The sequence below is a fragment of the Sebastes fasciatus genome, chromosome 4, assembly GCF_043250625.1.
Source record: "Sebastes fasciatus isolate fSebFas1 chromosome 4, fSebFas1.pri, whole genome shotgun sequence".
In the NCBI taxonomy this organism is placed as follows: Eukaryota; Metazoa; Chordata; class Actinopteri; order Perciformes; family Sebastidae; genus Sebastes; species Sebastes fasciatus.
The window spans coordinates 35,860,631-35,880,151 of NC_133798.1; the positions used below are offsets into that span (position 1 = coordinate 35,860,631).

The following is a 19,521-nucleotide window of genomic DNA, read 5'->3' on the forward strand; positions in this document are numbered from 1 at the left end:
ATCCTGAAATGTAGATTTTATAGCTTATTGGGAAAAAGCTGACTCCCGTTTATTCAAGTTTTAAAACTATGTAGTATGCAGACGTAGAAATGTTGAAATCCTACACATTTGGTTACCTCAGTCTGTTTGGAGGCTTCTCTATAATATTTCATAAAAAATACAATTTACTATCATGTCATTCAATTAATTACCTTTTTTTTTTTTAAATAAAGTTTAGTATATCTGTTAGTTTTTCTTTAAAGGGACAGTGTGTGGGATTTGGTGGCATCTAGTGGTGTGGTTACAGATTGCAACCAATTGAATACCCCTTCGCTCACTCCAAGACTGCGGTAATGTGAGCCTCAGAGTGCAAAACCGTGGTACCGCTGTTCCGTACCATAATAACACTATTTTAGGAACAATGGAAGTCAGACAGTTTTGCACTCTGCGAATCACGTTAGTTTCACAAGCATGTCGGAGAACTACAGTGGCCTTCGGGTAACGTCAAAATTGGAAAGGCTCTCTCCAGAGCCAGTGTTTGGTTTGTCCGTTCTGGGCTACTGTAGAAACATGGCGGACTCCGTGAAGAAGACCCGATTCCTAAGTTAATGAAAACGCAACGATTATACACTAATGAAAACATAATTATAAATATCATATTCTATTTCTGCTAATAAATCACCCAAAATGTTACGCACTGTTCCTTTAAACCAAAACTGTTAACAGCCTTTAACAACCTGACTTGGTCTGGATATGACCGGTAGTTTATGGTGGTTAATGCTTGCTCATGTTAGCAAACTGAGTCCCTACAATGACTTCATGACTCTTTATGACTCTCTCTACTTGTGCTACTGTTACACTACATTTTAGCATTAACCTTAATTCCCTATGTGAATGTTGTTTGCAAAAGTTACAAATAGTTTTTAATGTGTGTTGTTGTTGTTGAAGCTTGTGCGGCAATATGTTTTACATTCACAGCTTTATCGTATAGTTTCATTTGAGAGTGTTCACATCCACATTAAAAGAAGATTGTAGAAAATGATCTAAAAACATATTGGTTGCTTTATCTGAATGTTTAGGATCATTGTTACTGAGCCACTTGCAGTCTTGCAGTGGAGGATCATGTATAATAGGAATCCTACACCTTTAAAGCCAGACGTCAGCCTGGTAGTCATTGTTTCATTTCAAATCCGATATACTACTGGAGTAAAGAGCCAAAACAATAAACTTCATGCTGTCCTAATACTTTGACTGCACTGTGAAAACAGCAGGGCTCAACAATACAATATGTTCCTGCAGAATTTGTCATCACTAACAAGTCTGAAATCACGCTTGTTTCCATCTTGACAGTTAATCAGATAGCAGCGAAATTAAAGTGCATCACTGTTATGTGCATCATAACGTGCAGAGCTGCTCAGAAATTGTTGTTATAATGCTAACGTGCAATTTTCAGTTAACAATAATGGCACACAAACTTTCACTGCACTGTGACAGAGTTGGCTGAAGAAAATAACAGGCCAGAATGTCAAGGTTGAAGGTATTCCTTTAATGATCTGAGCTGTTGGACTTTTCTGAGAGGAGGTCCACGACCCTGTAGCCTTCAGCCTTTTTTCTCCTTCCTTTTGTGCTTTTTAAAAACAAAAGATCAAAGGAAGGGCAAGAAAATGGCATAAATTGGAACTGAAATTATCTTTAATCACATCAAATCGCAGGTACTTTCTTTGAATAATGTGATAGGGGTAAAGTCAAACGAAGAAGTGTTCGGCTTTCAGAGAAGTGCCGTGGGGATTTGCTTTATTTGCTTGTATTTGAACACTGCCGTGACCTCCAGGACACAATGACTGCTTGGGATTTGATGTTTTTTTGTTTTTTTTGAAGAGGAGGAAGTAAGCAGAGCATGTAATATTCATTGGTTTAAGAGACGCTCTGTTTCCTCCTAGTTGTTGTGGAGCAGAGGGAAGGCAGTTGGCTTTAAACGTACAGCACACTGAAAAAGATTTGTCATTCTCATTTGCTCTGATGTTATGACCATAAATGTGCTATATTTAATGCTGTGTTGTTTAGTACAGGCGTATAACTAACCACAATCAAAGAAGATGAGAAGATCAATTCTCATAGGCTATCTGTCTGTAAAATATGAAGCTACAGCCAGGGGAATTTAGCTTAGCTTAGCATAAAGACTGGAAATCTTGTCAACACTGTGTGGCCAAGAAATAGTCAGGCACATAACCCCCATCATGGATGAAAAAAAAGATATAAAGTATTAATTGGTGAACTTTAGAGGAGCTGCTGTGGTAATGTTCCATCTTTGGACAGAGCTTAGCTGTTTCCAGTCTTTATGCTAAGCTAAGCTAAGCCATCTCTCCGGGCTCCAGCTTTACATTTAATCGACAGTTATGAGAATGGTATCACTTTTCTTATCTGACTCTCAGCAACAAAGCTAACAAACACATTTTCCAAAATGCCCAACTGTTTATCTAAGTAGAAATAATTATAAAATCATAATTCACTGTATTGTTTTACTTTAATTAATGCAAATTTCAACCCAAATTTCTAGCAATGACTTAGTGATTATAAATGTACTCACTAAATAAAGTCAGATTTTATTTCTGGAGAATTTGAATTGTAGAAAATTCAGAGAAATATGTGTACCCAACAGAATTTCTAAATGTGAAAAAGTACCTTTTTTATTACATAGAATTTATAATAGTCAGGGTTTAGCAGATTATCCAGCTACTGCTGATTTTCCTCTTGTGTTTTCCCTTAATTGGGTAAGTGAAGGTTTATCATTCACACATTTACCTCCAATATACACCAACCCACTCAATCAGCGACAACACTTCCTGCCCCGGAGCTAGCGAGCGTAAAGGCAGTTTTCTACTTCAGGTCATTGAACAGTCCCCACAGTGCAGTTGGGGTTAAGTGTCTCACTCGGAGGCACATCGAAGCTATTGTTAAAGCTGTTAATTGTTGAGGGGGAGGTGAGTCTCAGACTTTTCCAACTGCCAATGATAATCTGTGCTTGTAAAAAAATCTGATACTTTCCGCCTTGTTAATCAGGCTACATTTCAAAAACATAAAAATGTCTCTCAAGACTCTTATTTTTTATGTATCATCCCTTGTTTGAGGAATTTTTGGTTAAGGATTACAGAGGCCAGATTAGGGGAAAAGTATTACAGAACACACTGACAGAAAGTTTATCCCACAATAAAGATAAGAGGAACAAGAACAGGGATTACTACTGAAATCATGAACAACACAAGGACAGTGTTTTTCTTGCAAAGTGATGTTCAAACTACTTTGGCACACACTATTAGCTGTCATCTTAACTACTTCGCATTTGTTTGTTTATTTATTTATTTCTCTGCTTCAGGATGAGTCTGCAATTTCATAATATGGGATATTGAACCAATCCATCCTCTTAAGTGAAAGTAAATAGTTATTTAAAAAACTCAATATGTTTAGCTGTAAAATGAGAAAGTTTGTGACCCGGCAGCCATGTTGAGATCAGTTGAGGAAATACCAAACACCGCCCGCCAGCCGGAGCAAACTTTCTCATTTTACAGCAAAACAGTACACTACAAGATGTTTCTGAAAACATTTCAGGAGAGGAATAGGCATTACAGTAACCAAATTTTAATTCATATTTCATCAGCGCTGCCTAGTTTGACCGTTTGATCGGAGTTTTTGAGTGATTGACAGCTGCCTCTGTTGAATGAACAACCAATAGGAACGCTCTCTCTCTGAAATGACCTGTGATTGGCCAAAGTCTCCCATCACGGGCTAAATTATTTAGAAACTTGAATGACAATATGCTGAAACGTTATTATGATTTTTTGCCCAATGATGCCAAAAACGTTCCGCCAAATGTGTTCTTTGTTAACTCTGCTGAGGGACGGTGTCTCGTCTTATTTACTGCTTGAAAGATAGGTGTCAAACATCCTGCGTGGTTAATGTTTGAGACAGGGGCGGTTCAAAGATTATAGAGGTTGGGACTGTGCTACCCACTGTGTGCCTGCCACTGTAAGGTAAACTCCCCAGGATCCCTGTTAGTCACCGAGGCCATGATATGTCCTGCTGGGCCCCTGGGGTGCGTGTGCCATGCGGGCAATGCTTTTGCCTGTCAGGTGGCTTGTGGTGAGAGCTAATCCTGTTGAAAATAGAAATGTTTTCTGCCTTGGGATGGAGGGGCGGGAGGGGAGTGCAAGAGAGATGCGACCGGCCCCAAGGAGTCAGTCATCCATGTGCACAAGGAGAGATAGTCTAATCTTGTCACAGACACGTAGGGGGAAAAAAAAGGAAAGTCCCAAGCTATCAGTTGCAAAGACTTCTGCTTACGGAGATGATTTGTAAAATCATGCTAGCACATGACAGAAACTGAGACTTTTTTTTTTTTTTTTCTCCTTCCCAAAGGCTCCCAAAGGCACCATCCGTCATTCACTTATGCATACATTTATGTTATTTATTATTTCATATTCTTACCTTTGAAATTACCTTTCTGTCGAGCTTACTGGTGGGATTTTACACAAGACCCCCAGCGTCATATCATCTGCACAGCATTTAACATTTAATGACGCATCTTCCCGCTCCCCCAGTACCCTGGTTTCTATGTGGGGTTCAATTTCTTTTTAGACTAAAATGTGCATGCTTTTGTCTTTTAGCTGCGCCCAAGGTATACTAAGGAGAAGTTGCTTGTCTTCAGGTTATTATCTGAATCCTGTTATCCCCTCTAAGTCTGTCTTCATAATATGTCATTAAAGCATCCCTGTTGCCTTTGGATCTCAGCTATACTTTACAGAGTAACATGTACAGTAGTAGCAACTTGCTACTCTACATGCCATGGTGGCGGTAGCGAGGCGACGGTAGCGAGGCGGTGGCAGCGGCGGTGGTAAGAGTGATATTCTCGGAGGTCCCGTCAATGTGACGGAGTGGCAGGAATAATTTTTGCATGCCCAAGCTGACGGCTTTCAAGTGGGGAAACAATGTGCCAATTCCCTTATCGGGCTCTACTTCACTCTTAAAATACCCAGCAGCAGTTGTGATGGGGGAGCTGACTTCCTGGTTTCCCTCAAGCAGCTCCTTGTGCATTATCAGAGGGAAGCCAAGCATAATATGTTTGCTATTTCAGCAAGTAATGTCATTAACGCTTAAATAAAGCAGCGAGGACTCTATAGGGAGAATAACACAATACCTCACATCAGATCACACATGGCTTGTTATAAAAGTGAATTATGGGTGAAAGAAAATATCATCTGTACACAGTATATCACTTGATTTTCCCTGACCCCGGGATTTGACCTCATGAATCGTCCGCCGTTGTTGATTCAGCCCACTTCTGCACAAAATCCAGGGTACGGGTTATAAATAACAAAGGACCTCTTTTGAAGCTGTGGGTCTTTTTATTCATTTATTCACTGCTTTTTGAAAGCAAACTGACACAAATCAAGCAAATGTCAACCGAGAGTTCCTTCAGTTGGTTTATGCACCAGATGTATTAAAAGAACAGTGTGTAGCATTTAGGGGGATCTATTGGCAGACATGGAATATAATATTAATAATTATGTTTTATTAAGTGCATAATCACCTTAGAATAAGAATTGTGTATCCGTTACCTTAGATTGAGCCGTTTATATCTATATACGGAGCGCGTCCTCTTCACGGAGCCGGCCGCCATGTTTCTATAGCCAACTAACTAACACTGGCTCTACATAGGGCCTATCGCATTTTCACGTTTTTGCATTTGCCCCCCTAGTTCTCCTACATGCGTGGCACACCGGAGAAGTTTCAGTTGGTTGCAATCTGCAACCTCACCACTAGATGTCGCCAAATCCTACAAACTGCACCTTTAACTGGCCGAACAAGACACTAAAAAGCTATTTTGTTATTATAGCGTCCCCCACATTGTTAGCAAGGTGCTTAAAGCAAGTAACACCATTGTTGTTAATGCTTCTCATCAATTTTATAGCTTTACCATAAGTTTTATGGTTGTTTTTTATGGCATGGTTACCACTTCATACTCCATATTGCCATTTGTTATAGACCAGATGACATCTTTAATCTTGCCAACAGTAGATCATCAAGAAAGTCTGAGTAAAATGATTATTAAATGCATTACTTAAAAACATGACGGCCTCATACTATATAAATATGCCACTGGGATCCAGTAAGTCAATTATAAAGTAATGACTGCTGCTGCCCATTTTCAAAATGGTACCTGCCACAAATGCCAAATGTTTAGAGTAACGTATAAGTTCAGAATTTGCAGCCGCATCTTTACAGCTGCTCCCAAACTCTGTCACCAATAATGTGACATGTAAACTGTACAACAGATGCTAGTAAATAATCTGGAACCGAATGCCATGCATTGAAATTAATTGTTTTGCCAGTAATGAGGCAGATGAGATGTAGAACATCTTTCCGAGGAAGAACAAGGTGTCTCTGTTACTGCCAACAACTCTGCAGACAAGTCACAGCAGCACAGATGCTCCGGCACTTTGCTTTGGATCCAAGGTCTCGCTTTCACCCAGCCAGGAAAACAAAGGGAAGTCCGTCCCTTCTGATTCAAATGCATCAGCCAGTTTTGTGTGTACGTATCAAAATATGGAAGATCGAGTGTTTGCCGAGCCATTTGATGGTCGTTGCCTTTTGCACTGTTTGATGATAAATGCAACTCCGCTGGTGAAATGATATTATAGGAATTTATGAAAGTCATTGCTTCTGAGTTTTGGTGTGAAATGTGAATATTAGCCTAATAATTTCACTAAAAGCTCTTTTGTCATTTATTTCCTCTAATGAAGGAACAACTTAACTGTGACATCCACAACATCTGAACACTGGAGATCTCTTTGGCATTACCAAAGTCTGATCGCGTCTCCCCGCTGAGAGGGAAATGGAGCGTGTGGTTATTACTGGCAGCAAGTAGTCCAAAAACAGAAACACTGTTTTTCTCTTTTGCGTCTTCAGTAGCAAAGTTGCTGCACGTGTGAATATAATCTTATTGCGAATGGTAGCCGCATCTATAATAATAAATGTCAGATGTTTTGCTCTCTTAAACCCACTTCACGCTAGCTGCCCAGCACCAAACAGCAGACACACATTTAGCGGCTAACTGGTGAACATAGTGGAGCACTGAGCAGCGAATGAGCCACATATTTCCCTCAGGAGTTGGTGGAGACCAGATAATCCAATTTCAGAAATTGTGTAATACAAAAAAAATAATTGTCTTAATGTAAGTAATCAACCATGGAAGTTTCATAGTGATATCTATTAGTTAAATATTTGTACCCTATTCCTCTGTAGTGTCTTGCAAAATGTATGGAATTCTACAGTATATATGTTGAAAGGCCATTTTCTCAAAGTGAGTTTTTTTCTCATACTTTGAGCCAGAAATCTCCACTTCAGTAGCACTTACATACACCAAACATTCTAGTTTAATTTCTATCTATATTCTGAAGGTTTATTTGCAGAGGGGTCTGTTCATAAATCATTTATTTGACATTTTATTCTCTAAAAACATGGCGAAAATAGATTTGTTTTATAGTTGTTGACAGTATTTTTTGGTTTATGGAGATACATATCCAAAATTCCCTCCTGTAAAAAAAACCTTTGACTCCAATATGTCAACAAAATGACATTTTGAACCTGGCTTTATCCAATGTTCAGATGTCTGTTCTGGAAATGTATGCAAACTTGTGTATATTTAATAATATAATACCTAATTTACACATTTAAACATATATATTCAGACAACCTGTAATAAAAAAATAATTGTCTTAATGTAAGCAATCAACTGGGGAAGTTTCATGGTGATATCTGTTTTAACAAATTTTACATTATTAATGTTACCCTATTCACCTGGGGTGTCTTCCAATCATTATGAACACCCACTGAAACATGTCTTCTTTTAAATTTCTTCTGACTTTGTGGAGCATAATTAAAAGAGCATAATTAAAAAGCAAATTACTCAAGCAAATAAACTGTATTTTAAATCGACAGAAGAAACAGGAACTACATGAACTTACTGTACAATATGATGGTACCTGATTAAAATATGTCTTTTGTTGTTGTTTGAATAAAAAAGTTTATCTACATGCTGTTATACTTCCTTAAATGTTTCACATTCAGATATGAAAACTCAGTAATACATGTTAAGACAAGTATCACAGTAAGTAAATGGCCTGACTATCTGATGTATTTGGAGTAAGGTTTCCACTGTTTCTTGGTTCTTGCAGGTGGCTGATCAAGTGAAGAGGGAATGCTGTGAGGGTATGTGGATTAAGGGGAGTCGTTGCCCACCTCACACCTCCAGCCTCCCGACTTCTGCACAGTAAGCAGCTCCAGCAGCTCTTTGGAATCAGCAGGACAGCAGTTACTGCCTGTGAGTATCATTGCACTACCCGAATTATGAGTCGTCCCTGCTGATCAGCACGCAGTGCACACTATTTGAGTCCAGTCGGAAAATGTTTCATCATTTCTAACTTCAGTGCGCTGATATACACTGGATTTGCAGGCCGTGTCTGACACATTTTAAAACCAGCCATCAATTAGATCAGTTTAAGGAAAGTATGGAGAAAACAACATGACACGATCTTGCATGACCTAACTACGCATCTCACAGAGGTCACATTGCAAATGTAGAAACATCTGATCACCTCATCTGAGTTCAATAGTCTACATTAACATCACGGCACCGTACATGTCAATCAAAGCATCTCTCAGAATTTTATGTGCTTCTCAAGCAGCTGGCTGGGTTATTTGAAAACAGTAATTTTTGACTATTTAACAGGGTTTGCAACCTGAATCCTGCGTGTGGTTAGGTTTAGACAAAACAAGCACTTTGGGTAAGGTTTGGGGTCTGCGACTGAAAGGGGCCCTGAAAAAATATTAAAACATTAAATATTTTTTTTTTTCAATAGAAAATTAGTTATTAAAGGTCCAGTGTGTAGGATCTGGCGGTATCTAGCGGTGAGGTGAGGAGATTGCAACCAACTGAAGCCTCTCCTGTGTGCCAAGCGTGTTGGAGAGCTACGGTGGCCGACGCAAAAACGCGAATGGCCCTGTATAGAGCCATCTGGAGCAGAGCCTGTGCGTAGTGTGTGTTTGTACGTGGGAAGTGAGTGGTGAAGCAAGAGAGAGAGAGAGAGAGTGGCAGCGATGGGAATGAATAATGCCATTGACTTCAAACCAAGCAGGAAAAGCTAACAGAGTTTGGTTTGTCTGTTCTGGGCTACTGTCCCTGGCTGAGTCCCTAAACATAACCATTCAAAAGTGTAATAATGCTTTAGTTGCCATCAGCATATATTGTATTACAAGAGTGGATATAGTAGGGAAATGAAATCCGTTGTTAATGAATATTTTACTGAGATGTTCACCATCAACACTTTTGCAACTTGCCAGATACATGAATTAACAACGTTTCCTCATTATGTTTCCTACAAAATACATTTGCTGTTAGTTGTATATGAATGTCATTTCTGGGACACTGGGTTCATTTTACCATAGTACTCCACTACTGTCCTGAATGTGTGTTGTGGCAAAAGCTTTGGGAGTGTTTTAATTCATCAGTGTGAGACCCTGCATTTTAAGTGCACCTTTGATTTGCCTTCATTTGATGTATTCAATTATGTGCTAAACATGACATAAATGAACTTGTTTTCTCCGTCATTGCTGTAGTGCCACAAATCCTCCTCCATTTGCCTTTTAAGTTGCTTTGCCTAATCAAGAGCAGAACATTTCATTTACGGCTGGTCCATAAGAAAATCATCCCCTGCAATGCAATCCTCTGGTCTCAGAGGTAATGCAATTTGATAAGCATTAGACCAGTAACACTTTCTGACAACACACAGATGAATTATTAATCAGCACTGAAGTGATTTTCACACCCACTTGTATACAGGCGGCTGGCTTTAACTAGCGGAGATTTACCATGTGAACGAGGTTTATGTCAGTGATAAAAATATCTGCTGGAGACACGATCCATTAAAGCACATTTGCGCACTGATGAATAGTCTTTCTGAGATCAATTGACGTGATTGCCATTACTCACATCAGATGATATAGAGATGATATATACTTCCTTGATTGCACTCCATAAGAAAGGTTAAACTGCTGACCTCTATGTGTGCTTATAACCCTGGAAGAGCAGCTGTCACATTATCTTCAATCAATTCAATTCAGTTCAATTCACTATTTCATGAGTGGTGCATAGAAGGAGAGAGGTAAAGGGTGAGAAGAAAAAGGTTGAGTATAAAAACAGGTATTTACAGATTCAGATATCATCGTCCTCACCTCCGATAACTAAAGCTAGGCATACAGTGTACGAGTGTAACTCCTACTCCTACTGTACGAGTAGATCGTTTGCGATGTAAAGCCAAAGCTCACGATTTATGTGCTCACACTATACGGTCTGATAATCGGCTGTTGAGATTTGTTTGAAAGCTCCGAGGCAGGTAAAGTTTGTTTGCTAGCAGAGGTCTGTACGGGTCACAGTGTTAACAAGGCAGAAACTTGCTGCCTTGGTCTGCTGAAACGTCATAAAAAAAGAACCGCCGGCGTATATGGACGCGCAGGTAGCTAGGAAGACGTGGACAGTATGGCTTGTCCATTTTGCAGAGAGAATTGGAGGTAAGCTAGCTACGTTTTACTTTATCTATTGTACGTTATTATCTTGATGGCTACGCTCTGATTACTGTAAGTAAAGCAGAAAAAAGGCACTGAGGGAATCGACTCGTGGCTCTCTTCAACTTTGCGAGATCCTGTGGACGGCCGACCAAAATTTCTTACATGTCAGAAATTCATCCGACAGCCGGTCAGGAGGAGTTAACCGGTCCTCGGTCCCCCCCCCCCGTACAAGACACAGCAAACGACGCCCGACGAAGCAGAAATTCGGTCCAACTCTAAAATGAGTCGTGCAGCTCAAAATTCAGGCCAGAAACGGGCTAAATTTGTACAGTGTATGCCCAGCTTAACACTCTGAAGTACAGTTAAGTCACCTAATGATTCCATACGCCTGTCTGTCTCTTTCAATATTCCATTCGCCATTAAGACCCAGCGATCCGTTTTCATACTGTAGGTACTTTTCCTCATTGCCCTACTTTTACCAGGCCATTCTTTAACTCCACCTCTTCTCTACCTCATAACAATTGATTCTTTTTGCTGCAGATGACCAGGGTATTGACTGAAACCTTTTTTCCATGACATCTTATCTTAGGTTTGACTCCATGACAGATAAAATAGAATAAAAAGCCATAGAGAAAATAAATAAATAATTGCGATCTATTAGGTTAGCACACCTCAGTAATATGTCCAGTTGACTGTAGCCATCTCCCAGCGGACAACCAGACATCTCCGCTTTTCAGGGGATGAGCATTACAGGAAGTGCCATCACTTCAGCTCCTCTGTGTCGATTGCTTCAAAATGGCCAATTTCCTGTCTAGAATGTGTGTTTTCACATTTTTATCATCCCCTGCCGTAGTTATCTAGTTGCACTTAGGGCCATCAGTCATCGATGCTGCGGGGAGAGGAAGCCGATGTGCAGTAAAACTGACGGACGGCCTTCCGCATGACTGAAGATGTATGAGACGTGCAGGCGAGCTAGTGGGGCTTTGCTTTATTGTATTTTCAGCGCCGCCATAAGGTGCCAACGGGGAAAATAGCGATGCTTACCGTGCCTCAGACTGAACCGAGCATTTTGGGATGTGGCATCTCAATCTTTGGAGGATAGTGAGTTAAAAGCTTCCTGACATTTTTGTTTGTTTGTTTTTATATGGCTCACTAATATTGAAACACACTGTCAGACTGTCTTTACAGTCATTATACCACCAAACAAATTGCAGTTATTTTAAAGGGAAACTACACCCATTTTCAAAATTCATCCATTTGGCATCTAGAACACAATCAAAATAAATTTGAATAAATAAAAAGAACAACCACTTCACTTGCTCACTCATTGTTATTTCCTGTTCTCATTGTCAGGCTGAGAGTTCCTCTTGACATTATCTCGCCAAACTGTATCAGTGACAATAATTTGGAAGTTGTAATTGGCTCTGAATTATCGAGGCCAATTATTTTCCAGTGTTTTTTGAAATCACTACAAACATCTTGGAGCACCAGAAACTCACTCTTCTCAAACCCTTGCTCGAATCACCGTAATCCTCTTGATTTCTACACGGAAACACTCGGTCAAACAAGCCAGCTAGTTTGTATAACAATGGACGCATAATTAATTTATTATCAAAATTGCCAAATATTGGATTAATCCCCTAATATTCAATATCAATTTATACAGGATAAACGTAAAACAAGCTCTTGTACTGTGCCTTAAGAATGGAGATTATATATTCTGCTGCACAGGATAACTGCCATGTACAGCATCAGAAAATGATTCATCATTTGCATAAGAACAATGAAGCGACACCTCTCAGCGAGCTCTAATGAGAAACGTTCTTGTTCGATGGCTTGCACTCCACCTTGCATACAAAACCCCCACGACTTGACCTTTGAATTATGAACATTCTCCACTGCGTGAAACCACATCCATGTCGACAAGACAGGAGACGAGTGTAGAGTAAAACATCATGAGATGCCATTTAGTTAATGGCTGTGAGTCGTTGTGCTCTTACATTTTTTTCTGTTTAGGGCTGAGAAAGTATCATGAAATCTGTGTATCAGATTCTTAAAGGAAAGCTAACGTCCACATTCAGGCTGGTAAAGTTGGCTTCAGCCTCGTCTTGTTTCCATCACAGCAGCTGCATTTCAAACACGCTGCCCTGTCAATTTTCAAATGCAAGATTTATCTGTACACATCATTAGACACCCTGACTGTATTTGATTGATCTGGATATTCAATTTCTCCTCGAAGAACAGTTGACTGAAGCCGCCTGTTTATTTTCAGCACCTGCAACATAATTGGTTTCTCGTGCTTTAGGGGCAGTGTATCGTTCTTTGTCCAATTAGGGACAATTTCCCTCCAGTTGGACTCGTTAGTCTTCAATGCAAGTTGTCAAAAGTAGATAATTATATTCTGATTTCACCAAAGGATAGCTTCACACCAACCGTTTAAAATCAAATAAGCTACACTGGAATCTTCTTTGTCACTTTTAGGAGAATCCATGTAAGCTTTGTCTGAGCTCTCAGAACAATACATTACAAGATACTCCTGTCTGGACTGACATTGAAAGCCGATTTGACGCATCATTTTGACAGCAATACTCTCAAAATCTTGCACATTGGGTTTTGAAACACTTTGACGAGGAAACAAAGACACAAGTATAAGTGTTGTACCTTTTTGTCAGCATTGTTTTTCTTAATTTCATCTGATCAAAAATTTGCATCGGTTAAAATTAAAGACCAAAAGAAAATAATAATAATAATAATAATATATTAGATTTATATAGCGCTTTTTAGTGATCTCAAAGACACTTAAAATGCCACCACAAAACATTGGGTGCTCTAACTTGCATCCACCACTGGCCTGGTTTGTTGGGGGTGTATTTTTAGACTAGTCATCTTGATATTGTGTCAAGGTTCTGTATGTTCTGTAGAGTTTGATAACACTAACTTTTTCCAACACTGAGTCAATGTCAGCCACTTCTTTCAAGACTTCTTTCTAGTCTCTGCCCTGATATCAAGTACATTTCCACCAAAATAAAAAAAGGATGAGCTCAGTAACTTCATTGACTTTGATGAGCCTCGACAGTCCATAATGCAATGTAGACATAAGACATCTCTTAGTCTTGTTGTCAGGCTATTAAATAGGCGTTATCAGTTGCTATAAGCCCCATAGATGTGGGTCAATAGGGGCCTACTACACCCACTAGTAGGTTTTATCATATATTCACATGGTAGATCACCGAAAGAAGGTATAAAAGAACACGGCAGCGACCTTTAGTGATCGGGGATGATGGATGGGACACAAAACACAGGGTTTTCACCGAGGAGACTGGAGTTTGCATCCCGTGTGAAAGCAACAATGTGTATTTGTATTTGTGTTCACAGTTATTTTAACCCAAAACACAGTGTTTTTCCCTAAACTTTTTTGCATAAACCTAAAGAAGTTGTAACTTTGTTGCTTAAACCTAAAGAAGCCTTTTTGTTTTTGTCCAAAACATGACCTTTCATTCAATTCAACATATTAGAACGTGTTACTTTTAAGTTTCACTTTCACAACGTAGTAGGCTTAGTAGGCCCCTAATGATCCGCATCTATTGTGCTTATAGCGACTAATAATGCCTATTTAATGGCCTGATAACAGTTGAATCAGGTGCATCGGTCTCACAAAGCTGTTATTTTTTTGTTATTCTCTTAACCTGCATTTGTAAGTTGAAACTAAATGAAACCAATTAACACCTGGGAATAAAAAAGCCAACAAAAAATATAATTAACATATCAAAACAAATATGCCTCCATCTCTAATTTCAAGGCGGCAAATTGGCAGTAATGGTTGATAATGGCCGATAACACTGCGGTGGTGTGTGTTCTACCATTTGCGTTTCTGCCAAGCTGGGTGTGTTGATTCTGATGTGGGTGCATTATGAATGTCCTGCCTACTCTCCCCCCTACTGGAGAATGCCTGAACAGTCTCTATAATATTATACAATATGAGATATCATATGATACCCCATCCTATGAGAAAAGTATGATAAATTCACTGTTAAGTAACTACAACAGAATGAACGGATAAATTAGGAAAAAGGAGGAGGTGTAGATAAATATATTTTTGTCTGAGGGCTGATGGATCTCAGTGGTACAATTAAATTGTACAGCTCAAATTTTGCCAAACCTTGATGAGATTCATGATATCAGTTGCAGAGATTTTGAGGGGACAACCCTCGCAGTTCATTGTTTTTAATTAGCCACACACTTTCAGTCTTGTTGCTGCAGGCTTTGCAGACACTGACACTGTTTGTATTTTTCCACATACCCCCAACAAATGCTGCTGTGAAACTAAGAAAATTACAATTTATGCAATGTCACATGAAAGCTTAGTATTTAGTGTAGAGCATTTCCTGTTACTCACTCAAAGACAGTACTTTAAAAGCAATGGGTTGATGTCGGCTTGTAGGATACTTCCAGAACACACAATTTTTTTTCTCCAACAGCACTTAAAGGGAATGAAGTAGTCACCATGGTCTCACCAAATGAATGAACGGCAACTTGTAAGTCATTTCTTGTGCAATAACAACGCTATTTTTTATTGCTTTTGGCGTGTCATTTCACGCCATGTAGTCAGTATCGACTGCAGTGTAAACACATCCACGTAAATATGCTACGTTCAGAGCTAGTGATGTAAAATGTGTGCTTAGACTTTCTTAGACCAGTGTTCATGTCCCAAAGTTTTGTTGAGTTATTTAGAAGTTGGTGACATTTGTGACGTGTTTTCCATACTTATGTTACGTTGTTTACATACATATTTTACAAACTTATTTTAAGCCCAACCATGATATTTTTCCGAAACCTTACTAAATGGTTCCGTTGCCTAAACCTAACTGCAGCCATTACTGCATTTTTTGGCCTAAACTTAACCGTGTTTTACTGTAATGATGTGGCATTCAAAGACACGCGAAAAGCAGTTTCACCATGTTAACCCCATGCCGTGAAATGGAAAGCAAATGCAAATGCAAAGTCCTTGAGCCATTAAGCAGTTGCCTCCTGGTCTGCTGTATGGAGGGTGGCTAATTCTCCTTTCAGTCTTTGGAGAGGGCAAGCCTCAATGATGTTTTCTGTTTGCTCCTCTCCACAAGCACACAGTGGGCTTAGGCTGCTGGTCCTGAATCCGTTGAGGGTTGATCACTGTCTCTTTGGAGGTTGATGCCTAAAATGCATTATCATGACATGCGGAATGTCCTTAAAAATGTTGTGCTATTTATACGCCTTCCCATGAGCTCAGTTTGGAAATAGTATACATTTTTATTTTGAGGCAATATGTAATTAGCCCCTTGCTGCAGTTTACTCTGTGCTACCATCACTACTACTGTTTTTATGGTGTACCAGCTTCAGCTGTTGACTTAAACTGGATATTATGAATTTGCAAAGCTTTTCAAGACTGTATTTTATTGCAGGAAACCGTAACTGTTTTGACTTTTTCAAGTAATAACTTCCCTGTGGTGGTCAGATCGGGCAGTTATCTGAGACAGCAGCTACCTAGATGCAGCAGAGTTTTTGTCCGTTGCTACATTATCCGTTTCAAAGAAAGATCCCTCTTATGTCATATGCTTTTTTCACATATGTCGCTCCCTCCTCCCCCTCACCGTTTGTGCTCTGCGGTGTATTCAGTTCACTTGGCAGACGGAGGAGGCAAGTTTGTTTGTCATAAAGTACTGCTCTCCGGTGTTTGGGTAATATCAAAGGTTGTCAACACACCATATGCAAGCATGCTACCAAAGGCACCGCGTCTCTGCCCCTTCAACACACGGAAGAAAACTTAGACTCTATCCTCAGTAACAAATGGAAATCTTTCATTCATGACCTTGCCTAAGGCATTAAATATGCCAGGGCCACGACCAGTGTTTACTCCTGTTCCAGTATTCTAGCTGCAGAGCTTCAGTGTCATGCAAGCTTTCATTGAATGCATACTGTCTGTTATCAAGGGCTTTCACTGTCCTTATCTTCCTACTTGGGTTATTGGGGGGAATAGTAACGTCTTGTAAGCAACAGGAGACAGCAGACTTAAAAGAAATTGCAGACTCAAAATTCAGAAACATGGAATGCAACATGTAGAATGATAAACAGCCAGTCACCAACATTTCTATTGTACATTCAATTCAAAGTGTGTCCCTGTGAACTCAACAACTGTCCCTCAAGGAATCCATTAGCTTCTCAAGTGTGATATATTAAAACAACTCCCATTACATTTAGATAAGCTGTCCCACCAGCTCATCAATGTGTGAAAAGGTAATCAAAGCACTTCCACCTTCGTGCTCAGAGTAAAGTGTGCTTCAGTGACTATGAGATGTTCCAAAGCCTATTCATGCAGTGCACTAATGGTTTAACAAGGAAGTGCCATAACACTTTTACCACTAGACTGACCTGCTATGTCTTAGCCGAGGTAAGGGATTGGTGTGAACATCTGTCTCCAACTCCAATTACCCATGTCACATTTTTACGTAACTTGTTATACAACTAAAATAAAATCCCTATTTTACCTGTTGTTTCCCAAAGTTAAACATTTGTTAAATGTGACCTCTCCTTAACCCTCTGAGACCCACAATAGACCCATTTTTGTCTTTTTTGGGGGGGTACAGGGGATCTTTAGGGAGAGATAGCAGGTCAACAGTAGATGTCATATAGAAGTATTGTACATCATCTGAAAGCTGGGAACCTGAAAATTAATTTCAGATGCACTGAGAAGCACTCTATTATGTCTCACAAGTTGTTGCAGCAATGTTTGGGTTGATACCATTTGTTGCAGAGATTTGGTGCTACATTTTAAAAGAAATTACTAATCGAAAATTGATAAAAATTAACAATAATCCCTCCAAAATACCACATTAAGTCACCAAGACCTTGAGGAACACCATAGAAAAAGCCACGTTGTGATTTGGTATTACAAACTTTTGACATTTGGAGATTTCTGCAAGAATTGCATTTTTCGACTATTAGATGGCGAGCACTTCTGCACTTTTCCTCGCCAAAATTTTGCAGAATTTTGGAGCATTATTTAGCCTCCTTCCCGACAAGCTAGTATGACATGGTTGGTACCAATGGATTCCTTAGGTGTTTTAGTTACATATGATAATCTTCCTTTAATCTAGCGCTAAATCTGAACTTGCCACTGCCTCTGAAAGACAGTAAAGCCGGTCGGGATCGCGGTAATACCACTGTTACTTTGATTTGCCTGAACTTAGAATAAACCCATAATCATCACTGTTTGTGTCCAAATTAAGATTAAAAAACATAGAGTTCAGACAGTTGATATCCATCACATGGAATCTGCATTTCAAAGTTTGTGATCATGTATTTTATGAATGTATGTGGGGAAATCTGGACTGCCCTCCAGATATATGAGACATTTCCTATTAATTATACCTTCTTAGTTGATTGTTACAATTATTATCTCCAAACCCTGCTAGCTTCTAGTCCACAATGAGATTTTAAATGCCTTAAATCCATAAAGGCAAGAGACATTTCAGCATCTGTGTTATATCAGGATTATAAATGAATTATTAACGCCAAGACAGCTTTAGAAAATCTACAAGATTTTGGTTTTATGCTGTTAATGACAAATTATTAAGAGAAGTTTACTTTGTCCGATCCAAATGTCATCCAGCATATCTGGAGTTTAGTAATACTTGGCACAAATAGGCAGCTACGGCAACATCAGAGAGCTAAAAAGAGTATAATAAAAAAGGTTCATTATTTTATGGGGAGGTCACATTGCCCAAGAGTTTAGCTTGACTTTTCAAAAGTCTTTTCTTCTCAAAGAACTGAATATCAGTAAGTTCCTTTGCCTTTCAGCGCGACCTACTTTTGGCACCAAAAGAAAGATGATAAGAGAAAAATCAACCCCTTGCACAGTATTTTCCCCCTTCTGTCAATAGCCACAGATTGCAGTTCAAAAGTAGCCTTGTTTTGCGTTTCTGAAATAAAGCTGAGGCAAAATAGGCCCAGATCTCTCGGAGCAAAATGTGTGTTTGTGGAAGATTTCCTCTAATCCTTGCTGCTAAGCGCAAAACAAGAATCCAAGGTCAGCTTTCCAAAGGATGCAGGGGCCATATTTCTATCATGTCAAAGGATTTACGGGGCGCAGCTTTGTGGTACATGAGTGCTCTACTACCTTTGTCTAGAATGCGCGCCAGTTGAACATATTTTTCGTGAACACACACAAAGTCTAACATAACACAAAGCAAAGGCGCAGGCTGAAAAGGTAGGGAATATGCTTTGAAATGTATGTTTTTTTACGGCTGCACAGTGGTGGCAGTATAGTGCACTGAAAGCTCAGACACACATGCTTCAGATTAAAAGAAAAAAATACCCTTATTTATATCAGTGTAACACAGAAAATCAGGGCTTGAAATGTAGCATAAAAGAGTAAGCAACCAAGTAGGCTCTAAATGCTGGGTAAAACTTAAACTTTATTTTATTGTCACATATGAAATTCAACCTCAGGATTTAAAGCCAGTTGGTAATCTTAAGAAACTAGCAAGAATACACTAGATTAAAAAAATTATCCAACTAAAAAAAACAGCCCAATGTTGACAACTCTTTTCCAATGAAAGCAGATATCAGCACGAGCTCCAAAAGTCCCTAAATCTAGCGAGAAATTTGCCAAGTCTGCAACACTGACAGTCCGTCCCTTCAGGCCTCCCCCCAAAGCCACTCCCCCAAAATTATCATTATGAACAGCAAACATGGCTCTGGTGACGCGCAATAGAGTGCTCCAGGGATGACATATTTTTGTAGGCCGACCTGAAAGTTCGCATCTCCCTGGTTCCCTCAACAAAAAGCCAATGAGATTGTTCCATTGGGTTTTGAATTATTGCAGTAGTCTCATTTAGCCACTTGTTAGCAACCGTCTTTTTTATGACAAACAGGCTTCAAAATTCA

At 39.4% G+C, this 19,521-nt stretch overlaps 1 protein-coding gene across 2 annotated transcripts in view; it reads left to right on the plus strand.

The window, feature by feature from the left end:
- Positions 1–19,521, plus strand: part of lingo1a (leucine rich repeat and Ig domain containing 1a) — a 150,304-nt gene that overhangs the window by 68,811 nt on the left and 61,972 nt on the right. For both annotated transcript variants that reach the window (XM_074633925.1, XM_074633926.1), the window contains exon 2: positions 8,211–8,356. The gene's annotated coding sequence lies outside the window, so the exon portion shown is untranslated. The remainder of the gene's footprint in view (positions 1–8,210; positions 8,357–19,521) is intronic.